Source organism: Sphaerodactylus townsendi, linkage group LG10 (assembly GCF_021028975.2).
Source record: "Sphaerodactylus townsendi isolate TG3544 linkage group LG10, MPM_Stown_v2.3, whole genome shotgun sequence".
In the NCBI taxonomy this organism is placed as follows: Eukaryota; Metazoa; Chordata; class Lepidosauria; order Squamata; family Sphaerodactylidae; genus Sphaerodactylus; species Sphaerodactylus townsendi.
In genome coordinates, this window is record NC_059434.1 from 86,821,145 (window position 1) to 86,844,194 (window position 23,050).

The following is a 23,050-nucleotide window of genomic DNA, read 5'->3' on the forward strand; positions in this document are numbered from 1 at the left end:
CAGCCCCTGCCAGCATGGCCAATCATAGTCCATGAACATCTGGGGTGCCATAGGTTGGCCACCCCTGGGCTAGACGCTCTGATCTATAGGATCTGGGCATGCTTGTATGCATGTAGGTGATGTCTTGCCTTGGAGCTAGATAATTTTTTGTGTGTGTGAGCCAGATTATTCTGGTTCCTAAATATACAAGTATATTTGTATATTTATATTTAATGATTGTGCCTAAAGCGGCTGGAAAAGACATAACGGTCGAAAGCATTGTTTTTTCCGGGGGTCAATACTCCTACCTTCTATTGACCACCAGCCAAGGATTTCTCCATCAACATCCTGATGTTTGTACATTCACCTGTAAGTACATGAAGCTCATCCACTGAAGTTGAGTCTTTACGGGCATTAGACATTTGGTATCCTTCACATCTGCACCATTAGTGGATCTCTTTCAAAGTGATACTTTTATTACAGAGACTTGATATTATTGTCTTTGGGATCCCCTGTGTGTGTATTATTTATTGTTTTGTTGTTGTTATTTATAATATGTATGTTGTTGATTAAGAGTGGTGGTTCTGTCACATAAATGTTTTAATTATTTTCATTAAAAATAGAGTTTTAAAGTTCGCACTGGAGCCAGACAGGTTCTTTCCCCTTTTTTTCAATACAACAACCTTTATTAGGCATATTAAAATAGGCTCCAGAGCGTTACAGACATTTCTGAAGTACAAATCAAAAGTACATTCAAAACACAGATAGATAAACTGTATCTAGCATTGGACGTTACTTAGAAAATTCTGTCACTTGTAAAAGAAATTTTGCTACTTTTCCCAAGAGCATGGCCTCTGTGTTATTTAACAAAAGCTCCACAACAGAGTTGTCAGAGTCTCTTTCAGATTTGTCTAAGACCCGCCCAGGAGAGAAATTCCTGATACCCACATATCTCGGACAGTCAAGTATAATGTGAGCAAGAGTCTCCACTTGGTTTTTACAGTGTGGACAGACCCGATCCTGGAGAGGGATAGATAGGTAGCGACCCTTTGTAATGGCCGATGGAAAAGTATTGCATCTGGCCCTTGTAATAATCCATCTCTGTTGGGGTTCAGTTAATAGTTCAAGATATTTGGCTATGTGCTCCCGTTCTGGTACTATTCCGACAGAAAGGGGTGAGCATGATTTGTTTGCTTGGCCCAACAAGATGTGGTATTCCTGTTCTAAAAGTCTGCTTTTTCCCTTCTGTAAATTAGATACTGTCTCTGGCTCATTATATATATATATATATTTGCAGATAAAAATGAATGCCAGGAAATAGCCAAAGAATACTGGTTACTAAGGGCTAAGTGAAATGAAAAGGATTTCTTTTGCTGCAAAATTCCTTCACAAGAGGGGCCAGATAAATCACCTGAGGGCTATGGCAGAGTTATGAGATACCTACTAAGCCAGGGGTGGGCAATTATTTTTTCCATGGGGCCGCATAAGAAACAGAAAATATTGTGGAGGGCCGGGCCAAAAGGCAGGGGGGCCAGTCAGGGTCATCCGGCGGGCCGGATGTGGCCCGCGGGCCGTATAATACCCAGGTCTGTACTAAGCAGACCCTGCCTCACAGAAAAACCGGACTGAATGGTGTGTCAATTGATACCTGGAGCAGGGCCTGTCCGTTTGATTATAAAGGTCCTGGAGGTCTGCATTCAGCACTCCTGGAATGTTGAGGATCCAGCCTATTTACAGTTCTTGGGGGTCCCAACAAACCCCCCTCGGTGAGCCCAGAAACACACTGGGTTATTTGAGGGGAGGCAGGACAGCCGTACATAATGACTGGCATAATGCCTGGCATGGCACTGTGAGCCAGCTGCCAACTCTGAACCATCTGCAAGGACAGCTCCGCGTATTGCACGTCATGGTAATCTTATCTTCATGTCCGGAAGGCACTGATTATAACGCCCAGATCTCTATCTTCTTGTAGAGGGTGCAGCTACCGTGTTTCCCCGAATATAAGACAGTGTCTTATATTAATTTTTGCTCCCAAAGATGCGCTATGTCTTATTTTCAGGGGATGTCTTGTTTTTCCTGTGTTCTGTTCGTCGGGCATGCTTCCAAACAAAAACTTTGCCCTGTCTTACTTTCGGGGGATGCCTTATATTTCGCACTTCAGCAAAATCTCTACTATGTCTTATTTTTCGGGGATGTCTTATATTCGGGGAAACAGGGTAGCAAATCTGCAGAAGCTGAAAAGGCATCTCGGGATCCAGGGATAAGGCTGGGTCCGGCATAGGGTTGCCAGCGTCCAAGTTTGATCTGGAGATTTCCCCCACCATTACAATTGAGATCTGTTTGCCTGGACAAAACGGCTGCATTAGAGGTTGGCCTCTTTGCCACTGTGCCCTGGCCCAAGCTATGCCTCACACAACATCTCCAGGAATTTCCCAATTTAGAGTTGGCAACCTTAGTCTGGCAGAATCCTCAAGCTACAAAATATGCCTTCAATAAGATTATGACCCAATCTAATTCATGTCCTCCTGCTTTGACTGGGTCCACTGAGAGCCCCCCTCCATCCAATAACTTTTGTCATGTTGTATATGATCTTAAAGCGAAAAAAACCACAGAATTGTGTGCGGGGTGGGGGGATAGAAGAGGAAGAAGAAGAGTTTGGATTTTTATCCCCCCTTTTCTCTCCTGCAGGAGACTCAAAGGGGCTGACAATCTCCTTGCCCTTCCCCCCTCACAACAAACACCCTGTGAGGTGGGTGGGGCTGAGAGAGCTCCGAGAAGCTGTGACTAGCCCAAGGTCACCCAGCTGGCGTGTGTGGGAGTGTACAGGCTAATCTGAATTCCCCAGATAAGCCTCCGCAGCTCAGGTGGCAGAGCTGGGAATCAAACCCGGTTCCTCCCGATTAGATACACGAGCTTTTAACCTCTTAACCTCTTACGCTGCTTAGAATCATAGAGTTGGACGGGACCCCAAGGGCCATCCAGTCCAGCCTCCGGCCATGCAGGAAAACATACAATCAAAGCACTCCATCCAGCCTCTGTTTAAAAACCTCCAAAGAAAGAGACTCCACCACCCTCCGAGGCAGTGAATTCCACTGTGGAACAGCCCTAACAGTCAGGAAGTTTTTTCTGGTGTTTAGGTGGAATCTCTTTTCCTTCACCTTGAACCCATTTGTGAAGAGTTCAGGAACATTCTGAAAGTGTCAGTTGGAGGATGTGGCTCAGAACACAGGAAGGGCAGTTAGTGAGTGAGGGTTTAACTGAAGCTGAAGCCCAGTTCGTTTTTTCCTGAAGTTTTCTTTTGTTAATTCATTAGAGCAACTTGTAAGCTTGCCTGTTATATGTAATAAACTACAAAAAAGAAGTTTCTATGAGTGTATTGAATCAATAAGCAATTCAAGTAGAAGGGACTGTAGGAGTCTTCCTTGACGTAGTGGCAAAATGCGAGGAGAGGGATTTTGAAATACACTCAGTGAGCATTTTGTTGGCAGAAGCAAAAGAGTGTAAATTTGCTCTAGAGTACAAACCACAGATTTCAGTTGAATGTGCAGATGGACCGAACCAGTATTGGTGAAACCTCGATCTAAAAGGTGTAGATGAAGTGCAGGTCACACTGGAAGAGCCCAGAATATGCACACCATTTTTTTTCTCAAGCTGAGCCAGAATCAAGCTAGCCAGAGTGGTAGCTCTCAAAGAGTTGGGAACCACCCGGGACAGCTGTTGAATGGCAAGGAGTTGAGAGACATGGATGAGGAATGACCAAGAAAGGTCTATATAGTACACACCCAGAGGGACTACCCAGAGTTAAATGCAACCAGACGGGATGAGTTATAGATACAAGAGCTGATTCCTCAATTTACCAACCAGCACTGAGGGATGGATGAGATGCTGCAAAACGTTTATGCACAAGAAACCACCATGAACTTGCTGATGCAGGATAGACAGAGAAGTACGACTGCAGCTTGGCAGAAGAGACAGTTCCCCAGGTATCAGCAGGGGTGAGGTCAGTGGAGAAGTTTTTTAGCTTTGTTTGAAGCTGCCTTGAGAGAAAATAGAGAGTTCCCAGAAGAGAGCAAAAGTGAAGAATATCCCATGGCCTTGCGTTGCTGGAGATTTAAGCTCCAGTTATTAGGTGAGACTTACACTTGGGGAAGAAGCCACCTATAGAAAATTTTAAAAGGCAGGCCTTAGCCGGGTTACTGGAAAATCCGAGGAGATCCAGTTAGGGAGAGAAGAACTGAGGGGAGCTTTCCCTATAAGAGGAAGGAGAGCTATGTTGCTTTTATGAAGCTCGATTGGAAACTTATAGTTCAGCAATGGTATAGAGCTGCAAAAGAGTTCAGTCCATAGAAGACTTTGCAACTTGATAGCAAGAGAGCAATTTTTTCACACACTCCCTAAGAAGGAAATCTCAGCTCTTGTTCAAGCTAAAGAGAGGAACTTAGATTTATCTAACTTGGCTGCTTTTCATGAACCAGATTGGCCGCCATAAAAAGCAAAGGAAAAGAAAACCAGCACGTTTTGTATCAGAGAGAGAATTGTTTTAAAACCAACCCGAGAAATATTGAGTTCTCACAGGGTAAAGATGGAGAAAAAAAGTTTGCTTCAGAGAAAGGACTTCTTTCCAAATTGCCCAGTAAACCCGGCTGAGAGATCCTATACACCAAGGGAATATAATCACTGCTTTTTTGTGTGGAGAAAGGGTCACTTCAAATCACAATGTGCAAGAAATAAGAGAGAAACAAGAGTTGCAACATGTTGGAAATAATGGGTTTTGGTGCAAAATGAAGAGGTGGGAGGAGATTAATGATTCACCAGGTAGTTCTACTTGTTCCAGTGAAGAGGAGAAAGAGGCCGGTCACCGTGGTGATGAAGAACTCTGCTTCAAGTCCTGGAGAAACTCTGCGCTGGCTGACAACTAAGAGATATGCTGGTGATGAAAGAACTTGTTAAATCCACTGAACAAGAACCAAGAGTGAGAATGGGGAGAGTTACACAGCTGGTTGAGTGTAAATAGTGTGATATCTGAGGAACAGAGACAGTGGGTTGGAGATCTCCAGGGCTATGAGAGAAGTGTTACTTGGGGGGGAAGTTGTGGGTGGAAGAGGAGTTCTACTATTGTTGACACAGGGGCAGATATAAGTTCCTATCAACTTAAGAGAAGTTATTTCAAAGCAAATAAGTCACATCAGTTGGTGGGAAGGATGGAGGTTACCCCATATGAAGGACCCCGTATGTACTTAGATTGAGTACTGATTCATATCCAGACTCCCAGAATTGAAAAGGACATATATGCCATTGTACACGATGTTTCTGATATGCCTTTTATAATTGGAGCAAGATGTATTTGTACCAATCTAGACAAAATAGGCACTTGAAAGTAAGTTACTAGAGTCAAAAGGCTAAAACAAAGCACTGAGAAAAGAGAGAAACAGAAGGCTCAAAGGGGAATTAGAGATGTACATGAGAAAGAAGAGTTTCCAACTAGGATTCCCTAAAGCTGGAAAAAACTTAGAAGTCAAATATAGGTGAGCAAAAAAAAAAGAAAAAGTGGGGTGGAAGTGGAGTTGACAGCAAAAGCTGAGTTAACTAGGAGTCACAAGTGGAGGGAAAGAAAGATGAGTCATTAAAGCACTCCCTAGTCCAGCTATGGAAGTTGAAACTTTCCATTTTGAGGATAAAGAAAATGTATGTCATAGAAAAGGTCTAGGCAGTTTAAAACTGAACAAAGATCATGTACTACTTTAAAAAAGAGTTATGTGAGAAAGGCAGAGGTTGCTTCTGGAGAAGTATCTAAAGAAAATCCTGAGAGATTTATATGGCTTGATCCCTGGCTTATTGTATCGCCAAAAAGAAATGGGGGCAGGGCTTTCTCTGAGGAAGGGAAAAGTAAATCCTTACAGTTAGTAATTCCAAGAGAAGTACAGGGAAGAAATTTTAGAACTGGCCTCATGAGTGTCCCATTGGCTGGACACCTAGGGAATAAGAAGGACTATGGAAAGAATTCAAAGGCAGTTTTGGCCAGGGGTTGACTCAAAAGCAGTTAAGGATTTTTTTTGCAAGACATGCTTGATGTATGTCTCAACGGGTTGGGTAGCAGCTACTGATAGAACTATAGGTGTGAGAACTCACTTAATCCCTACCCAGTAATTGATGAACCCTTTACTACAAGGGTCAGTTTGGACATTTTAGGTCCTTTACCTAAAAAAGTAGTTCCGGGAAAAACAGTATATTGTAGTTATAGTTCGACCATGCAACCAGATTTCCTTGTGCCTTTTGTGTGAGAAACATCTACATCTGTGTCAGTAGCTAAGGCCTTAATGGAGATTTGTGTCCACATATGGTGTGATAGAGAAGTACTAATGACTGATCAAGCCCCTAATTTGATGCTCACAGGTGATAGAAGAATTTTCTGTGAGTTGGCTGAGGGTTCAGCATGCCCCTGTAAGTAGGCTTATAACCCCTCAGTCAAAATGGTTTGAGTGGAGAGGAGGCCCATTTCAGAACTACTAGGACAATTGTTGAGAGTCTACATATGTACTTTAAAGCATTTCAAATTCCATGGGATCAAAAGCTACGGCGTTACCATATTTGTGACGCTTTGCTACTCTCAGTAGATTCAGTCCAAGAAAAGCCTAGGATTTAGTCCAAATCCAGTTATGTTGTTTGTGCAGTAGAGATATCAAGGAGGGTCCTTTACTTGGAGGCTTAGCTAGAGCAAATTGGGAAGGCTTTACTGACAACTCTTGTCCCAAGGATGTAAATGCATATTTCTGTGAGCTGCAAAGAACTCTGCAGGAAGTAAGGACAGCTGCAGCAGAGAATTTGAAGGCAAGGCTCAGCAAAAAGCAAAGAAGACCTACTTTGATGTTAAGGCTAGACCACACAGCTTCTTGCAGTGGGTAATAAAGTTTTATTACTGTCAAGTGGATAAGCCTGTTAAGTTGGATGTGGCTTGGAAGGACCTTATGTGATAATACAGGTTTTACCCAATGACAATTATGTAATTCAAGGAAGATGATGGGCTTGAGAGAACTGTGCATGCCGAATAGAGGACTGAAGAAGAACCGTGTATTGTAGAGATCTGTAATGGCTTTTCCAAGTACAAGTTGTGACACTCAACGCAGATATGGAAGGTTTGTGGAATGGGAGATTTTGAGGAGTGGGTTCTGAATGTGAGTAAAGTTCTAATTTCAGATGGTTTTATCAGAAGGAGCAATGTAAAGCAAGTTAGACATTTGTTAAAAGGACTTTGAATTGTTGTTTTACTGAACAGCCTGGTTTTGAGCTCACCTGATTTCCCACCACATTGACACTGGAAGTGTAGCACCTATTAAAACCACAATCACATACCCTATTAACAATGCGTATGAAAGAAGTTGTGGAGAAGGAGGTTAAACAGTCAATGTTGAAGTGGGATATTGTGGAGCTAGCCTGTAAGTAACAGTGCATGGGGAGCACCCATAGTACTAGTGAAGAGAAAAAAAAGCAAAGGAGGTCTGAGGGCAGGACCACCTCCTGAATTCAGACTGTGTGTAAGACTTTTAGAAAGGTTAATCCTAATGACAACTCTTGATCCTTATCCCACACCCCACGTTTGGAGTGAATTGGTGGAAGAAAGAATTAGCAGCTTAGTGCTAAGTTTATAAGCACCTTGGACTGTTCAAAGGGGTATTGGCAAATTCCCCTAACTAAAGAAGCCTCTGAGAAAACAGCCTTTGTATGCGGGCTTGGGCATTTTTCAATTTAAAGAGAGGAGATGCCTTTTAGGGTTTAAACTGAGCGATCCAAAACCTTCCAGAGGTTGATTGATAAAGGTTCTTACTGGGTTAGATTATGCCTTTGGTTATCAGGAGATGATATAGCCATCATGTCTACGATTCCTGGGAGACCCATTTTGAAACATACTCTGAATCGGTTTTGCAGAAGGTTCAGGAAGCTGGAGTTAACTCTTGAGGACCCTGATAGAAGTGTCAATTTGGATGGAAGGAGGTGATATACCTTGGTCACTGTGTCGGCAAACCTTGGTCAAAATTCAAGCCTCTTGAAGCTAAGGTTGCCAAGTATTAAGAATTGGCCTATTCCAACCACAAAAAGGATATTCCAGTCCCTTTTAGAAGGATTAGATTAGGCCTTTATAGAAAGTTCATTACCTCAACTAAGTGAACTAGCTACACCATTATCAGACTTATGTAAAAAAGCTGAAGCTCCATTTAAAGTTGTTTTGGGAGTGATAGATGTCAAACTGCTTTTGACGGGGTAAAAAGGGCTGTTGTAAATGCTCCAGTATTAGTTGCTCCTGATTTTTAACAAACCATTTTAGAAGTGTATACTGATGCTTCGGAACGCAGGGAGTTTAGGTGCTCACATTAGTTCAGAAAGGCGAAGACCAATTGAGTGCATCCAATAGTTTTCCTTAGTAGAAAGCTGTTACCCTAGAGAATGTGCATACTCATCGATCGAGAAGGAATGCACCTACCAGCCATTTTGTAGGCAATCTAAAAAAGATTACATCCCTTACCTAATAGGGGTCTAAAGTTTATTGTAAAGATCTGACCATGAAATCCTTTTGGCCTTTTTGAGACAAGATGATGAAAAACAGCAATGCTTTCGTATTTTGGAGATGGTCCTTAGCCCTACAAGATTAAGTGAATTTGAGATTCGACATGTAAAGTGGAGTAAGGACAATATTATATGCTGATGCACTAAAGTCGTCAGGGTAATGGTTAATTATATATAATTGCCTGTATGATATGATTGGATCTAACTGGAGAATTTTGAGACATTTAGCCCCTAAATTTCAGCTGAAAGAGAGGGGAGCATGTGGAAGGGCAGTTCAGGAACATTCTGAAAGTGTCAGTTGGAGGATGTGGCTCAGAACACAGGAAGGGCAGTTAGTGAGTGAGGGTTTAACTGAAGCTGAAGCCCAGTTCGTTTTTTCCTGAAGTTTTCTTTTGTTAATTCATTAGAGCAACTTGTAAGCTTGCCTGTTATATGTAATAAACTACAAAAAAGAAGTTTCTATGAGTGTATTGAATCAATAAGCAATTCAAGTAGAAGGGGACTGTGGAGTCTTCCTTGACACCATTACTCCTGGCTCTAGTCTCTGGAGCAGCAGAAACCAAGCTCGCTCTATCTTCAATACAACATCCCTTCAAAGATTTAAACGCGGCTATCATGTCACCCCTTAACTTTCTCTTCTCCAGACTAAACATCCCCAGCTCCCTAAGTCTCTCCTCTTAGGGCATGGATTCCAGACCTTTTACCATTTTGGTTGCCCTCCCCTGGACCCGTTCCAGCTTGTCAGTATCCTTCTTGAATTGTGGTGCTCAGAACCTGCCTAGTAGGTTACAAAGTTTGTAGTTTAGTATTGACTAATGCTACAGTTTCAGACAGTTACCTGAGATATTATCCAAGTTCAATTATTATTTGCTAAATTAGAGTCACTAGCAACCTGATGACGCAGTGTCGGTTTTTAGGAATTTAAAAATATAGTTTAAATATTTGCACGCATAAGAACATAAGAACATAAGAACAAGCCAGCTGGATCAGACCAGAGTCCATCTAGTCCAGCTCTCTGCTGCTCGTGTAACCCCTGTGTCAGAATGGGATGACCCAGAAAGGGGTGGAGTCTGAAATGAAGTAGAATGCTGCAGAACTCATGAGGTTGGAGGAAGTGAGACTACCAGGCTGGGACCTTGATTGATTTTATTAAGCCCCCAACACTTGCTTTAAGCGTAGCACTCGCAAAATGTTAGCCATAGGGGAACTAGTGGGAAGGAAAAGTTTCATTTTGCTATATTATTGGTAAAATGTTACAGAATTCCTATTGTTTCGTGGGTTTTGTGTATGTAAAATGGTGAGGAGTTTTCTTGGGAACCTTCATCATCTCTTGAAGCCACATCTCACCAAGCCTCAGAAGTCTCTAAAACCAACCACCAGCAAAGAAGAATCACCTGACTTGGCAATATCAGGTAGACTGCGTAAATAAGCATAAGGACTTGAAAATGCAAACTTAACAGGACTGCAAAGTGTAAAATGTTAAATGTTTTAAAAAGTGTTATTTGTTACAAGTAAAGTAAACTGTTTTGTTTAGCCTTAGTTCTTTTTTTAGCAACTCCTCTTCCAAGTAATTGCCCCCACAGAACCACAAACAAGCTGAGGTGCCGCGGTTACAAATTGAACGCCCAACCAGCGTGGGTTTAAAGGAAGATTACAGTAAAATATAAAATCTGCCTTGCAAATGGAAGTGTGCAAAAGTTGGGGTTTGATCCCCATAAACTAATAACAGTTCTTGTTATGGCGACATAAGTTCAAGGGATGTTAATGCGAGGATATTCAACATACTGTGGAAACTTATGGTGCAATTGCTAAAAATGCACAGGATAAAGGGCAGAGGGGAAAGAGAATGTTGCTGTGTGAATTTGAAACACATAATCTCTGTTTGCAAGATAGTCAACCAATGTATAAACTGTAAGAATTGCAAGGAAAATGGGATGTAATCCCTATTGATGGCAGAGTTTGGTAACAACAGTTAGTTGGGAAGAAGCAAAAACCCGTGCACAGGGAGAGAAAAAAGGAACACTTGTTTGGCAGTTACATGAATGAAGGGATTCCCAGTTGCAACTTCTACCCCTTTTGCAACCCCCTCATCCCTCTGGATTGCAACAGCTGCTGGAAAAGAGTTTTGCAAAAGGCCAGTACATCTAAGTTTCCAGCAGTGCAGACCTTGAAGTTGCAATTAAAAGAAAAGAGCATATTCTTGGTATTTTACCTATGAACCAGCAGGGGAAATAGGAATATTCAGTTTCATGAAGTTCATGCAAGAGAATTAATTGCAGATGACAAAAGTGTTCCTGAAAAATATTAAAAGAAGGAAAATTATAGAGAGCTTGCTGCCTCCTGCATTGTCTATAGCTTTGGGAGCTTTTGAAAGGATGCTACCTGCAAAAAACAATGTTTTGCTATTTTGGAAATTCGCATATGGCAATATTGTCTCAGTTTCTAGAATTCGAAAGCTGCTCTTTATGAGTACATATCAGCACATTAATGAACCCCCCATCAGCATATTTAAATCCGCGGTTGCATGCTCTGGGCTTATGGAAATATTAGAAGAAGGGGATTGCTGATGAAAGAAAGGGAAACTTAAGTTCTATGTTCAGGAACAATTTCTTTAGGGATGCTGGCATGAAGCATTGTTAACAGCCCCTCAAAAAGATAAGGAACATAGAGTGCAGTAGTGAACTAAAAGAAGGTCAATATGTTGCTCTCCCCTTCATGCAGTGAGATCCTTAGAGAAAGGAAATCTCTAGTAAACAGGGAAAGAAAAACTGGAAACGCAAAGAGATGAGGGGAAAAGAGGGAAAGCCTTTCAAATAAAATTGTGGGACTATTTGATAAAAAATACAGAAAAGACTGGAAAGAGTGGTACTAACAAAGAGATAGACTGGAAATCTAAATACTTACACAATCTACAAGAGAGGGAGGGTGTGATAAGTTGAAAGATCTCACTCCCTTCATCAAGCAAGGGATTGTAGCAATTCAGAAGTCTCAGTTCTCCCAGGGTCTGAGAGAAAGGAGAATGGTAGCCCTCCTAAAGACCCCAGTAGATATGAGATATGGTGCTTTAACTGTGGGATTAAAGGGGTCATGTTAAACGTGAATGTGCCAATCAATGCCAAATCCAGAATTGGTTCACCATCAAATATTACTAAATACAGTTGAAGTAAACCAAGAGAAAAACTTGTTTAGATGGACCATCTAAAAAACAGCATGTACAGCGAAGTCAGTGGGCATGCTGGAAAGCAGACTATAGGTATATGGGTGGAAAGCAGAACTATTGCAAAGGTTTTGATAGGACCTGTAATATGCTATGATCAAGTATATTTGGATGGGAGTGAAATGCTGCTGTTTAATAGATACAGGTTCACAAGTGACATGGTACATTTGTAGAGACAACTTTATAAAGCCCACTTATCTCTTTATCGTGGAACTGCAGCCTATTAGAGGATTTATTGGATATAGAAGGAGCAGGAGGGAGTCAGACAGGTGCCCTATTTGGGATTTATAGAGATTTCTAGAATTGCACATTCCAATTCAATACTGCACACAGAGGTATAGAAGAGAAATATGAAATTTTAGCTCTAGGGTTTCGCTCTAGACCCAACGCATGAATCAACAAGTTTCAGCCATTATTGGTACCTAATGTATTGAAGATGTGTGACTTATGCCAATATTGATTCAGATGGGATCAGTTTTGCAACTACCAAAGACTCTTGCCATATCGTTGGAAAGAAGCTTGCAGCTAGCTATTATTTAGGAGACACAAAGGAAGAAGGGGTGAAGTGGAAAGAGGGAAGTGAAGTATGGCTTAGCAGGGTAGCGGCCTGTACATGTCCCAGCTATGAAGTGCATGCACAGTGAGCAGGTGTGTAAGTTGCAAAACTTCACCACAGAAAATAGGAAGATCAACAGTCCTTTTTTTTAGGAGAAGACCCAGAAGTGGCAGCTGGACCAGGAGGGTTATCCATCTTTCCACAAATAGTAAAACCTATGGTATCAAATCGGGGCCATGAGAATAGGGTCTGTGTCAAGAATTTGTTACACAAAAGGATATTGTATTGAAGCCCTCATGGGCTGGTAGTTAAGCTAAAGCTTCTACTTGGAAAGTAGAATGGACAAGAGCTCTAGCCCTGTCCAGGGTTTGGACCTCAACAAATATAGAAATGGAAATTGAATTCCCAGTTTTAAATTTTCCGTAGCTTCAGCATTGAAGTCAGTCAGAACAGGAAAGAATTTCTAATAACGTATAAAGCAACAGAAACACCAAGCTGGTCTTTGCAATGCATGATTTAGACCTTTGGGAGAGTTTCTTTAGGTGTTGCCCTACAAAAAAAATTTCATTTTCTAAAAAAAGTGATGTGCCCTTTTTAAGAGAAGAGAATCTAGAAGTGGCCAGCTTTCGGCTTCAGATTTTGAAGACCTACTGGCAAACATTTAGAGGGAGCTTGGCCACACTAGGTGTAATTGAAGAAACCAACCAGCGTCCATATGCGCATCACCAATAGTATTGGTAAGGGAAGAAAAATGGGAGCTCTTAGGATGGTAGAAAGTGACTATAGGAAAACTAAAATGAATTTAACAGAAAAGTGATGCTTACCCTCTGCCAAGGGGAATAGAAGAAATTTTTTGTTTCTTTACCTTAAGTGGGATCACAGTGGTTCTCCTGTCTTAGATTTAAAAAAAAAGTGGATATTATCAATTGCCAAATGGACCCAGTGCAGATTTCCTCCAAAGACAGCATTTACCACCCCATTTGGTAATTGGCAGTTCAAGATGATGCCCCAAGGGTTAACAAAATGCCCCTTCAACGCTTTCAACGAATGATGGAAAATGTGATGCAAGCGCTTAAACCTTACTGAAACTATTGCCTTTTGGATGATTTGATCCATATTCTCTGCAACTAAAGAAGAGCCACGTCAAGAACGCCTCCCTCAAGGTCTTTGCAAAGACTTCAAGACATATAGGGATTAAAAGTTGGCCCCTTCTAAAATGTAGAACTACTATTTCTAATCATCAGTGAAATATTTAGGGTCACATCATATCAGCCTCTGGAATAGAGACCAGACAAAGGAAAAGACAGATGCCATTACCACCTGGCCGGGTGCTCTACAAACCCCAAAGTGAACTCTCAAGATTTCTTTGGGTTTGGTTGGATATTATAGGAGGAGGTTTGTGTCAGGATATTCAGTCATTAAGCTAAGCTTCATTAAATTCATTTGCTAGCAGGTAGTTCTAGAGGAAGTAAAAAAATAAAAGGGAAACCAGTCTCTTCAAGGACACAAATGGGATGTAGGCTGTCAAGAGGCCTTTGGAGACTTTAAAGGTTAAAGTTGACCACAGCACTGCAGTATTGTTAGGATTTGGTAGACTGGAAGTTGCTATATATATTGCATAATGGATGCTAGTCTCACAGGATTAGGTGCAGCCCCATACCAGAAGTGCAAAATAACTGTCTCCGTGTCATCGCGATATGCCAGTAGAGAGGCTTAAGCCGTAGTGAAATCCAATTATCCAGTAATGCACAGGAATTCGAGTTTTGGCGCATTAAAGATGGGCAGTTTGCATGACAAGTTCCATGATTTTTTTTGTATGGATCAGAGTTCAAAGGTAAATGACTGATAACAACCCACTGACTTATGCGTTCCTAACCTCTGCCAAATTAGATGCTGCTGTAGGGCAGAGGTGGAGTGTCAGCATTATCTCTTTATATAATTTTGGGAAATAGTTCTATGATCTGGAAAAGCTAATATAGATGCTGACCTACCCTTTCTAAGAGAGACATGAAGAGCTCACTTCGAGGGATGAGGAAGGAGATAAAACAACTAGAAAGAATTTCTAAAATGCTCCTAAAAGATTCAACATGATCCCTAATGCACCAAAGTCATGGGATGCTGAAGTTCAGTAAGGCAGTTATCCAAGTTCATGAGTGTAGTACTAAGCTTCCAAACATCCAGTAGGTGCCAAGATGTAACTTAGTGGACCACAGTTATATTGAGACCTTACCTGCCTCTGAGGACAGTATTCCAGAAAAGGAATTTTGCAAAATGAAGGGATGTCATATTTAAATCCCTTCTAGATCAAAATGACGAAGGTTCCTGGACTATGGAAGAAGTTGCAAAGAAGGGACAAATATATCTAGAATAATACACTTTTTTTGGAGAGAAGGCATAGAACCCAGCACCTGGGGATGAAGAAAGAAAGAGAGGAGTATGAAACTAGGACTGTACTCTGGAGAGAGATGTCCCAACTTTTTTCTGTCAAATGGAGTCTCTATATCTGAAGGTTCAACTAAAAAAGGAGAAGATGTAGAGATAATCCTATGATCCCCTTACACTCATCGGAAGAGAGCTCTGGAAGGCATCTCATGATGAAATGGGTAATCATTTGGAATTAGAAAAGAACTTTGGAATTGGCTAGGGATAGATTCTTTTCTGGCCTAAAATGGCACAAGCTATAGAAACAGAAGTGCCGCGAATTGTGAACGCTTGTGTAAAAGAGGAAGCCAGCTTAGTAGAAAGGGGAGCAGCTGAATTAGTTAACATAGGAAACATATGCTCCTTTTAGAGTTATTAGTCTGTATAGATTTTTTAACTCTTGAACCTGATGTAAATGGCACCAAAAAATATTTTTAGTAGTTACTGATCATTTTTACCAAATATGCACAAGCATACCCTCCCACTTTTCGAGATCAGACTGGCAAGAACAGTAGCTACAACTCTCTGGGAAAATTTATATGCCATTAGTGGATTTCCTATAGAAGATTCCACAGTGATCAAAGGAGCAGCCATTTGCTTTGAGTCGAACTGGAGCTACAGAACTTGAGTAAAATTGCGGTAGGAACTAAGTCCCATACAACAACACCATATCACCCAAAGAGGAAACCCTGTTGAGGAGGTTCAATCGCATCTCTTTAGACATTACGTTGGGTACATTAGAGGTAACAAATAAGAAATCTAAGGTTGAGAAAGTACATAAAACCATTAGTTCATGCTTATAATTGTACTCAAAAGGAAATGATACTACTAGGAGGAATCTCCTTATTTTTTTAATGTTTGGAAGACAACCATTACTACCAATTGATTTGTGTTTCGGGATAAAGTCAAGGAGCAAAACAGAAGTGTAACTCATCAAGAATATGTAAAGAGACTTAAAACGCAGGCTTGGGCGTTGGGCCATGCATAATGATCTGGCCACTCCAGAGAAAGTGAAAAGCATCAGCAAGCCAACAAACACAAGAGATGGGATAGGAAAGTCATCAAATCAGCAACCATTTCCTAACAGGAGACAGAGTGCTAGTTCCTGTGAATCCTTAAGCCCCCCCTGCGGAATGCAGAGAGGAATTAGCTGGACCGATTGGGAGACCTTGTTGTGCATATAGTTCTGGAGCAACTCCACGAAACCCCTTCCTGTTTACAGGGGAGTCCAATCAGAAGATGGCAAAGGTGTTGTTCTAATCCTCTGCACCGTGATATGCTGAGACCATGTGGTTTTATTTCCTCCTCTGAGGATATGAGTGGAGTGATTTGGACAGTCCAGGAGAGTCCTATTAGTGGTAGGGACGAGACACAAAAGCTAGCTGATGTGAACTCAGTAGAAGGTAAGCATTGTTGCATCCACTTTCTACAACTCTCTCTTCAGACTCTCAATCCCATGGCAGGCAGGGAATTCACACCAAGCCTCCTTCCAAATGAGGTTACTGCAGTCAGGAAATCCTTGTAAGAAAAGACAAGGGAAAGAGACAAAGGTTGTGCTGTCAGGATTCACCCAAATGTGGTCCCTACTCAAAGTACAGGGGATCTCTGGGGAAATTAGTAACCTACCCCTTAGACCGCAAGGGAAAAGAAAGTTGTGTCCCAGCCTACTAAGTTAGCTGATTATGTTCTGAATTTTTTTCAATGAGGTTAATTGAGTCCAACACTCCTACTGTAATATGTCATTGTTCAATCATTTCAAGAGTTAAAATTGTAAATACATATATGTAAGAATCGAGATCGACATTGGAAGGGTTTTAGTGGGGAGAATGTAACCCTGTGTCTCCAGGAAATGGGATGACCCAGAAAGGGGGTGGAAGTCTGAAAATGAAGTAGAATGCTACAGAACTCATGAGGTTGGAGAGGGAGAGTGAGACTACTCAGGCTGGGACCTTTGAGTTGATTTTTATTAAGCCCTTAACACCTTGTTTAAGGTAACTGCAATGTTGTGGGGAACTAGTGGGAAGGGAGTTTATTTTTTTGCTATATTGTAAATAAATGTTAGAATTCTATTGTTTCAGGGTTTTTGTGTATGTAAATGGTGAGAGTTTTCTGGGAACCTTCATCATCTTGAAGCCCATTCACCAAGCCTCAGAAGTCTTCAAAACCAACCACCAGCAAAGAAGAATTGGACTTGGCAATATCAGTAGACTGTAAATAAGGACTTGAAAATGCAAACTTAACAGGACTGCAAAGTGTAAATGTTAAATGTTTTAAAAGTGTTATTTGTTAAGTAAAGTAAACTGTTTTGTTTAAATTTGGTTCTTTGCAACTCCTTCCAAGTACTGCCCCACAGAACCCACAAGCTGAGGTTACACTCGCAGTGGCCCACCAGGTGCCTTTGGGAGCTCACATGCAGAATGTGAAAGCAATGGCCATCTGCGGCTGTTGCTCCCGAGCACCTGGTCTGCTAAGGCATCTGCAATCTCAGATCAAGGAGGATCAAGATTGGGAGCCATAAATCGACTTCTCCTCCATCAATCTGTGCAAGCCCCTTTTAAAGCTATCCAGGTTAGTGGCCATCACCACCTCCTGTGGCAGCATATTCCAAACACCAATCACACGTTGTGTGAAGAAGTGTTTCCTTTGATTAGTCCTAATTCTTCCCCCCAGCATTTTCAACGAATGCCCCCTGATTCTAGTATGATTGTCACTGTTGTAACTAGCATTATTTGAGTGTGGTGGAGACGATAGATTGGAGTGGATTTTTAAACATGTTTATCATTTTTGGTAATGCTATTTATATATTGCAGGAATTCCTTGTCAGAGAGAGCGCAGGGGAAATGTTTTGGATTGGACTCACTGAGCGAAGGAAAGAAGGCAACTGGATTTGGACTGATGGCACCAAATATAACCATCAAACGAGGCAGGAAAAGCCAGGGTGCTGGGGGGCAGGGCAAAGGGTTGTTATCATGGTCTGGCAACCAGGAGGGTGGGGACCTGAGGAGGCGTGGTCATTGACAGCATGACATCACTTTTAGGGAAATCCCACAAGTGACATTAAGCCTCTCAAGGAATCAGCAGAAACTCTGTGGTAAAACTATGGCGTTTCCAGAGATTCCTAGAGAGAGGTTTTCCCCAGAAGTGATATCATGCTGCTAACAGTCATTTGTTATTATTATTGTCTTCCATTGGGAAACAGGAGGATCGGTAGGAGGATCATCTACCCCCAGTGTGGGGCTTGCAGGCCTACTAAGGGATCAGTGACAGCAGTGGGATAAAGTGATATCTGTCTCATTTGGGGGTTTTCCCCTTTTCCAGACCAGTCCTCAATCCATTTATTGTGCAGCCCTGAACAAAAATGGAATCGCCCCCAAAGTGCCAGTCTCTCATGTCAACCCCCAACTACATTTATAGAAAGGAAAATAACACTTTCCCCAGACAAAGGTCTGGAAAACATCCAGTGCTTATGTCCCTCCCCATATATAACTCTGTTTATTCCCATGCTCTGTTTTCCTCACATCAACCCTGTGAGGTAGGTTAGGCCCAATGCCACCTCTCAGGCTTCCATGACAGAGTGGGAGGTTGAACGTAGTTCTGTCCTACACTCCAACCTGGAGATTTGGTGACGGAGGCTGGGGAGGACAGGCAATGTCATAGGGTCCAACCTCCAAATGACCATTTGCTCCAGAGGGACAGATCTCTGTTGTCTGGAGAAGAGCTGTAATTTCAGGGAGTCCACAGGTCCCGCTTGGGGTCCAGCACCTCTGTTCCCACCTCTGCACCACAGGGGCTTCAAAGTTATAGACCACAGGTGTCAAACTCGCGGCCCTCCAGATGTTATGGACTACAGTTCCCATCATCCCCTGGGATGGGAACTGTAGTCCATAACATCTGGAGGGCTGCAAGTTTGACACCTATGTTATAGACCAATGATGGTGAACCTTTTCAAGACCAGGTGCCCAAACTGCAACTCAAAACCCACTTATTTATCGCAAAGTGCCAACACAGCAATTTAACCTGAATACTGAGGTTTTAGTTTAGAAAAAAACGATTAGCTCCAAGGCGTGCATTACTCGGGAGTAAGCTTGGGGTAGTTGGTGGCTTTGCTTTGAAGCAACCGTGCAACACTTCGAATGGGTGAATCACGACCCTAGGAGCGTTTAGAAGCAAGTCCCATTGCCAGCAACCGAGCTTACTCCCAGGTAAAGGATTGCGCTTTAGTTCTTCCTATAAAAATCAGTGGGGTTTAACAGCACTTAACAGAGTTACCCACATGTCGTGCCCAGTGGCCTAGGTCAGCCTAGATGTGTGTGGGGTGATCTTCCAACCCCCCCATAACAAACTCTGCATGCGTGCCCACAGAGAGGGCTCTGAGTGCCACCTCTGGCACCCGTGCCATAGGTTCGCCACCACTGCACTAGACCCATAACAGGGCCAATATAGGAAGAAAGCAGAAATCCTCTCAGCAAAAAGTTTCCATTTTCCAGGGAGGGGCCCCTTGTGTTTGTTTGTGTCACAAAATATACTTTCCTCTCTGCAGTTTCTGGGGAAGGGGACAACCTGACAATGCGAACGTAGGGCCAGAGGGACGAGAAGACTGTGTGCATTTCGGAAGGAATACCCTTGACTTGTGGAATGACTACAGCTGTGGAGCAGCGTTCAGATGGGTCTGCAAGAAGGTCTTCTCCTGAGCCACAGAAAGTGGTTGAAACCGCTGGATCACTTAGTCCACCATCCTGCTTTCAAACACAACTAGCCGGGACTTCCGACAGGTCACTGAGACCACTAATGCTGCATGCAGGGTTCACTTCATGGTGTGTTTCACACTGGGTTTTCCCACGGGTTTTTGTTTAAATGGGCCTCTCCTGCTGCAAAGTGTCCACAGCTGATCCAATCCCCCATTTGGCTTACTTCCCACTGCCTGGTTCTATCCGTGTGAGAGGGACGGCTGTTATTATTATTATTGTTATTATTTATTACATTTAATAGACCGCCCTACCCCCGAAGGGCTCAGGGCGGTTTACAAAACAATCAACATTTGAATACAGCAAATAGTTTCAATTAAAACAATAAATAAATTAAACATTAAAACACTAACAGCAGTGATCTTCCACAATTAAAATAAGTAGACGTTGTCCGGCATTAACCCCCCGGGGAGGGGACAGGCCGATATTCAATCAGCAGATGACAAAGCTGTAAGGAGCAACAAAGATTGTTGGGTGGGCACGGAGAGCCAGGAGGCGTGAGAAAACCCAAAGAACGCTAAGGGGACCGAACTTGTGTAAAAGGCCCCACCCAAGTAGCCCAACCATGCAAGGAACCTTCCCAGGGCTGCTACATTTTCTCAAGAACCTTCTGGTGAACAGCTTGATCCCAGGCTTTTTGCACGACCGCCCACACTTCTGGTGGCCAGACTCAACTCTACAAGCTTCTTGGTACCTGAAACAATTTTTAGAACAGCAGGGAAGAAAGGGGTTTGTCTGCCGAAGCTATGCTTCCTCGCCCCACAGAAAGGCCTGTTCTTCTTTCCATCAAAGTTCTTCCCCTGGTGCAGAAGGCCTGGCTGGTGAGTCTTGTCCCTTCTTTCTGGAAAAGTTATAGCACGTTGACACTTTCTACTACTTAGTTTCTACATGCATATTAGTGGTTTTATTCAGTGGTGGGATCCAGCAGGTTCTCACAGGTTCCCGAGAGTAGGTTACTAATTATTTGCGTGTGCCGAGAGGGGGTGACTCATTGGTGATTTTGCCACGTGATTTTTGCCTTAGATACGCCCCTCCTCTCAGCAGTAGCGCGCAGAACTTGAAGCAGTCTGGCAGGAGGTGCACCGGCGTGCGTGGCAGCCTGCGCCTGCGTGCATTCGTTTCCTGCCCAAGGACCGGTGCAGCGGCTGCGTCCTTGCCACAGCCCCGCCCAGGAATGCCCCGCCCCTGGAATGCCCAGCCACGCCCCCATCATACCCCACCCAGCCCCATTGGCGCTACGCCACAGTTTGAATCCCACCACCATGGGAACCTGTTACTAAAATTTTTGGATCCCACCACTGGTTTTATGTATCCTATTGTACTTTATTGTTGTTCCTCTTGTAAGCAGCCTAAACGGCACCAAGACAGATAATAAATGCTTTAAATAAACGAACTAAATGGTTAATATTTCACTTCTGTTAGTTTTCCGCGATTCAGCCTTTTTACTTGTCTTAACAGTAGAAAACAATAGAAACCATCAGCCATTAAAATGGGCTTGTATTTTGTTTTATAGAAAAGATTCTGTCTGTCTGTGTGTGTGTGGGGGGGCACATTGTAATTCTGGGTCTGGATTAAGGCAGGGGGAGGCTCCCTGTCCGCCTTGTGGGCCAACCTTCCATTTGTGTGATGGTCCCAAACAATGAAAATAAGTATTGTCAAAGGCTTTCACGGCCGGAATCACTGGGGTGCTGTGTGGTTTCCGGGCTGTCTGGCCGTGTTCTAGCAGCATTCTCTCCTGACGTTTCGCCTGCATCTGTGGCTGGCATCTTCAGAGGATCTTCTTCAGAGGATCTTCAGATCCTCTGAAGATGCCAGCCACAGTTGCAGGCGAAACGTCAGGAGAGAATGCTGCTAGAACATGACCAGACAGCCCGGAAACCACACAGCATCCCAATGAAAATAAGCTTGGGATACTGTCAGTGAGGCGTATCCTTACCTGTTCCTCCTCTGGGAGGACACAACATGATGAACGAAGGTGCGTAAGACATGATTAAGGTATCTGTGGCCAGGGACGAGAAATGCTTTGGCCAGCAACTTTCTGATTAAAAGGCGGGGAAAGGAAGAAAAGAAGGGTTTGGTGTGATGGCGGCAGTGTCTTTTAAGGAGAAAACTAGGCAAGGAGGAAGGCTCATCCCCTCACCCCCACCCGCCCATGCAGACACAGAGAGATAAGAACAGGGGTCCCCAAACTTTTTAAACAGGGGGCCAGTTCACTGTCCCTCAGACTGTTGGAGGGCCGGACTAAAAAAAACTATGAACAAATTCCTATGCACAAATGATTGTAAAATGTTTGATTTCACCTTTCAGCCTTTCTGTCATGGCCTATTTTTAGAACAGTGACCAAAGTATGTCAAGTACAGGGTGGGCTCCAAATATTGTTGGGGAGGCTGTGGAATACCTCCCCTGTAAAAAAAAAAAAGCAGAACTTTCCCAATGAAGCATTCCATCTAACCCAGGATCAGGTATCTTCCTGGGTTCTTTCCTCCCTAGCAGCCAGCGAGCGATTCGCCAGCCTGGCTGATGCCAATGGGAGTGAGGTGGAACAGAAAGCCTGAGAGCAGCACATGGAGTAGCTGAGAGGAGGGCGGAGCAGGAGTTGCCACATGTAAGGTTTCCAACTCTGGGTCAGAAAATTCATGGAGATTTGGGGGTGCCATCATGTAACTGCAATCAACAGCCGTTGTGGCCGGTTCCTCCTCTCCCTCGAGCCCCCACTGCACATGAATGGAGCTATCGCCGCCATGCCTAGCGGGCCGGATAAATGCCTTCAGGGGGCCACATTTGGCCCCCGGGCCGTAGTTTGGGGACCCCTGGGTAAGAACATTGGAAGTGAGCCAGCCCAGCATCCTGTGTCACACAGAAGCCAGACAGCTGACCTGGAGGGAAAACAGGGCTTGGCAGCCAAATCCACCTCCTGGTCTCTGCTCCTCCTCCCTTGGTTTCCCCAGCACTGCCTGGTCAGCTCAAAGGACACCTGCTGCTGTAGTTCGGTCTGTGGTGTGGAATGTCACTTGTTTCAACCCTGGGGAAGGCCGCCTTGTCTTTGGATCTTGCCTCTGGCCCATGGAGCTGGTGAGAGGCCATTTCCCCCTTGGGAACAGGTAGTCAGGGGTGGTATCGTGTGACGTGGGGTATAATGGAGGGCGCGTCTCTGCTTTTGCTTCGGTTCTGGCAGCAAAAGCCCAAATGCTTATTCCTGATGCTGTTTCACAGCAAAGATATCATCTGAGCACAGAGTCTCGTTACTGAACAGTCCAGGAGCACGACAGATTCTCCTTCTAGAAAGTGTCCCCTCATTGTTTTGTGCAACCTTCATTTGGAGGGGTCATCTGTTGCCGCCCCCTCCCTTTTGCTGTCCTTGGTCTAGTTGCTTTGCTAGACCTGGTCAATTTCATGTCAATTTCACTGAGTCTACTGCTGCAGCTATAAACTTTCAGAGGAAGGAAGGAAGGAAGGAAGGAAGGAAGGAAGGAAGGAAGGAAGGAAGGAAGGAAGGAAGGAAGGAAGGAAGGAAGGAAGGAAGGAAGGAAGGAAGGAAGGAAGGAAGGAAGGAAGGAAGGAAAAAAGGAGGGA

At 43.4% G+C, this 23,050-nt stretch overlaps 1 non-coding gene across 1 annotated transcript; it reads left to right on the plus strand.

Moving 5' to 3' along the window:
- Positions 1 to 21,390: 21,390 nt before the first annotated feature.
- Positions 21,391 to 21,520, plus strand: LOC125440441. Its single transcript, XR_007245706.1, has one exon. It is a non-coding gene; the product is annotated as a U8 small nucleolar RNA (small nucleolar RNA).
- Positions 21,521 to 23,050: the final 1,530 nt, after the last annotated feature.